General features: G+C 37.0%; 1 protein-coding gene across 1 annotated transcript in view; it reads left to right on the top strand.

Annotated features, from left to right (window-relative positions):
* The window catches only part of LOC135199932 (uncharacterized), a 169,738-nt gene that overhangs the window by 8,292 nt on the left and 156,446 nt on the right, over positions 1-5,000 (top strand).

The following is a 5,000-nucleotide window of genomic DNA, read 5'->3' as shown; positions in this document are numbered from 1 at the left end:
TCGCAGGTGGATGGGGAGGGGAGTGGTTTTGGGGGCAGGGGGTTGTTGGGGGAGAGGGTGGGGGGTGGGGGGGGGGGAGGTTCCAATGAGGGCTGGAAGGAACATTAAAGTTAGTTGTGTTACGTCATCACGTATGGCTTTCAGGTCCATTACCCAACTCCTTCGGTAAAGTCTCTGCTTACACAGTCATTCAGAGCTAAGCCTTATATCATGCGTCTCTCTCTCTCTCTCTCTCTCCTCTCTCTCTCTCCTCTCTCCCCGTTCCGTTTACTTCGTTGTTGTTTCGTAAAAATATTCACCCTTAAAACCATTGTTTGCGAAAGGTCATTTTATCTTTATGGCAGGAAAATGACTGATTTCGTCTTTTCTCTCTACGGCTTTTCAGTCTTTATTAGAAGACTTCTTTAGCTTATATAAAAGTCCTTCGTATTTAATTTTTCGTTATATATATAATATATAATGTGTATATATATTTAATATGTATATATAAGTAATATATATTATAATAATTATATATTATAATCTACATAAGATCTAGATATATATAGAAAACGTTAGAGAAAGTTTTTCAATGCAAGTGGGGTTTGAAAAAAGAAAAACTATATCTAGAAAGATTCCTCTACATTGTTTAGGAAATAGTTTATCAAAATACATATCCAGGAAATTTATACTATCGCAAATTTACATCAGATGTTAAACTTTTAAGCACATTTATTCCAAAAGCTGAAATTAATGTCATAATTTATGTAAAGAAGAGAGCTTTAAAGCAAACTTTACTGAAAGGTGTTCCTGTGAAACAAAGATTTGGAAGTACAGTAGTTTGAAATGTTTTCCTGAGATTTTATAAAAGAATCATTGGCTTGCTTAAAGCAATTAATTAAAATCTCAGTGCTGTAATGACCACCCATAGTAAGGTCTCAGTGCTGTAATGATAACCCTAGTAAAGTCTCAGTACTGTAATGACCACCTCTAGTAAAATCTCAGTGCTGCAATGACTTCCTCTCCTCCCCCCCAAAACCAGCCCATGCTCTCAAAGTCCTGGACGAATGGGAAAAGGAAATCCCCTCCCACCAACTCCCTTCTGGTGGGAGAGCCTCAGCAGCATTTGGGTCATTGGGGTAACTGTGTGTGTGTGTGTGTGTGTGTGTGTACGAGTGAGAGTGTGCGTGCGTGCACTTGTGTGTGTGTGTGTGTGTGCGCACGCGAGCCCTCGGACGCACTGCTGAGACCGTTCGTTCGAGAGGGCAAGTAAGAAAGGAGATCCCGTTGGCTGGTTCCAGAAGTTGGCAGTGTTCCAGTCAGGTTGGGGAAACGTAATGCTCCCCAACTCCCTCCACAAAAGCCCCTCTCACTCCCTTCCTCCCCCTTACCCTCCCCCTCCGTTCATGTTGCTATGAGGGATGGGGGATCCTTTTTAGGCTGGGGAGGAGTTGGGGATGTGGATGGGTTTGTGGTAGGGATTGGGGGGAGATGGATAGAGGAGCTTATAAAGGACCCCCTTCAGCGCTGTGGCGTTGCCCAGTCTACAGTGGTATCTGTCTGCCTAGCTATCTATATCTATCTGTCTATATGCCGTATATATATAGGCTTTATATATTCATATTTATAATTGCATATATATATATCATCAATATGCCTCAAGAAGGCAATTCCCCACTTAATAATAATAATAATAATAATAATAATAATTCAAATAAAACTCATAATCAAATGAGTCAATATAATGGGAAAGTAAATCCACAGCAGTATGGCTGTTTGATTTTGTTATTCAAAATATATAAAGCAGAGAGCTTTCGATGACCTGCTTTATATATTTTGAATAACAAAATCAAACAGTCATATTACTATGGATTTACTCTTGCAATAATAATAATAATAATAATAATAATAATAATAATAATAATAATAATAATAATAATAATAATAATAATAATAATAATAATTGAAAAAGAAACCCACAGATAGGGCCTGAAAGTACTCGAGTGTTGAGCAAAACAAAATGTAAATACTTATAAGTAAACACGTTATACACAGTAATTTTGTGGGTTTCTTTTTCAGTTTTCAGAAGAAAACTGAAAGAAGTTTTGTTTGGTTTAATAATAATAATAATAATAATAATAATGATACGCGTACTCTTCTCATATCATAAGATACCTAAGATCCCCGACGCTTATCTTATTATTCTGATAATGATCAGTGAAAGCCTTTAACAAATTCAGAAGGATCCTCTGTGACGTGCTTGTCTGAATGCCTGCAATAGTTGACAACACAAGGGATGAGCATTATTGAGGTCATAACTGACATGGGGCCAGCTGGCGTCATGAACTAGGAGATAGTTCTGGGGTATGATCACATCCAGAGATGTAGTCAGTGATGTAAGTCGTTGAAATGGTTTTAAAATCCTTGTCGTAGGCCAAATAAAATTTGCTAAGGGAAATCACTGTTGCCTGTCATTCAAATGACAGGAAAGAACTTATTGTGACGTTTAAATGTCAGGTAAAATCGCTATTGAAGAGCTTGTTATGTCATTTAAATGTCAGTTAGATTTGCCAGTGAAGATCGCTGCCATATGTCATTGTGTCATTTAACTAGCATTGAAAATGACTACGGTATATTTTTAAATGGCAATAAAAACGACTATTGTATACGATTTAAGTGGTAGCGAAATCCTTTGCCTTCAATCATTTAAATACAAGTGGTAAAAACTTTTCTTTAAATTAATTTCAAATCACTGTTGCATGTCATTTCAATACCGATTTACCATTTAAAATCTTTGGCTGTAGAAAAAATTTTATATACTAGAAGAATAAGTATCATGTGTTATTTTAAATATCAGTAAAAATCACTTTGGCAAATCGTTTAAATCCAACTGAAAATGCACGCCATTGTGCGACTAGATCAAATAAAATATACATTAATTTATCTACTGGAAATTGGACGAAACTGACCGATAGGAATGATTCGTTTGTAGTATTTTTAGTCCAACCTTTAGCCCTGGTTAGAACTTTTGTATAAAACAAATCTCTGTATAAAAAAGAACCAAATTCCAGTAGACTGTCTACCTTTTGGGGACCTCATTCCAAATTAATTTTCCATCCTCTGGTCAGAGACTTTGGGAGGTATTTTCGTTTTTTAATAATATTCTTATCACTGACAGCAAAGCTGCTGCAGAATTTATGATCTTGAATTTCCACCTTATACTTCTTTTGACCTAGTAATGTTATTATTATTCTCCTCGGTGAAAGAGACATGTAATAAATAATGATAATAAATAAGCGCTCAATACAAACTGTCAACCACGATAAAAATGGGAGAAGAAGAATTGGTGATTGTCCTGTAAGATGGCAGCATCACCGGTAGCTGTGCTAAGCACCTGCTGTATCAGTGAAAGTGTTCTGACACCCCCCACCCCTACTCTAAAGCCCCATTCGCCCCCCAACCCGTCCCTACCCATCCCCTCCCACTCCCCTCCTCCACCCCCGAACCCTTTTCCCCAGAGAAGGTGTCAAAGACAATTAGGTGCCAGTGACATACCTGGATGGCATGATAATGATATGCACTGTCTCTCTCTCTCTCTCTCTCTCTCTCTCTCTCTCATTCTTGGCTCTCTCCTCTCTCTCTATCTCTCTCTCTCTCTCTCTCCCTCTCACATTCTTGGTGGTTGTCCATTAGGGGAGGGCGACGAACGGGAGAATACAATAATGTTATTAAGAGAAATTTTTTAGATGCGGGTGAAGAATTGAATTCATGGATTATGAATATTGCAAAAGTGGAGAGAGAGAGAGAGAGAGAGAGAGAGAGAGAGAGAGAGAGAGAGAGATAAAAAAGACTGGGCTGAATACGAAAAGTAAATTGAAGAGTCGTCTGGAATATTATTAAGATTATTAAGAACCAAATGATTGTTATAGATTCTTGTCTTGTTAGTAATTTATCGGCAGATGTTCTTGTAATTGTAAGGAAAGTCCCTCGAGAAAAAGAAAATTGATGTTTCCGATATTGAGAGAGAGAGGAGAGAGAGAGAGAGAGAGAGAGAGAGAGAGAGGTGAAACATATTTCCATATCAGCTGTGACCTTCCCTTCCCCCACCCCCACCCCACCTCCCCTTTCTTAAAAAGGTCAAGGATATCAGTGTTTTTTATCTATTTTTTTTTTTTTTTTGTATTTTTTTTTTTTTGCTCTCGCTGCCTTTTTGTCAGCGATGAAGTTCCTGATATCACTTAATAAAGAAGTCTGGTTTGTTCTCCAAAAGCGGTTCCACTTTTCCTGCTGTCCCACAAAACCGGGCGCCGAGGCGCGTGAAGTGACGTCATCAACTAGGGCTGATCGGCGACGCCTACCTGTGATGTTACAAGGAGTTAGAAGTATTAGGATGCCTCAAAGACTAGTCCATCCGAGGAGGCATCGTGTGGTCGCACTTATTGGGTAGGTGAGATGCCGGAGAAAGAGAGAGAGAGAGACAGGGGGGAGGGGGAGATGTTGTCAGCATACTGACAATGCCTATCTAAATTATGATATTATTCGGCCAAGTTATTAAAGCTTTTTATTTATTATCCATGATAATTGTTGCAAGAATTTTATTCTTTCAACTCGGTGGTAATACGAAGAGTAATTCTCATTTTCCCTACTCTTGTGCTACAGTGTTAAAGCGTTTTTTTTTTTTTGCTTTCATTATTATTATATTATTATTATTATTATTATTATTATTATTATTATTATTATTATTATTATTATTATTATTATATTATATTATTCAGCTCGAGCACACATCTAGGTAGATAATATACACAATATATACATACATGATATATATATATATATATATATATATATATATACTATATAATATATACATATGAAATATATGTATATATATATATAACACTCTTATATATCTGTAAATATATATGTATGTGAAGCGTTTGTGTGTGTATGTGTATGCGTTTAACTATGTATGTGGGTACCTCGTTGCTCATTCCATCTGCCTCCAAGTAGAACGAAAA

Source organism: Macrobrachium nipponense, chromosome 23 (genome assembly GCF_015104395.2).
Source record: "Macrobrachium nipponense isolate FS-2020 chromosome 23, ASM1510439v2, whole genome shotgun sequence".
NCBI lineage: Eukaryota > Metazoa > Arthropoda > Malacostraca > Decapoda > Palaemonidae > Macrobrachium > Macrobrachium nipponense.
This window is presented reverse-complemented; position numbering and strand designations above follow the sequence as displayed.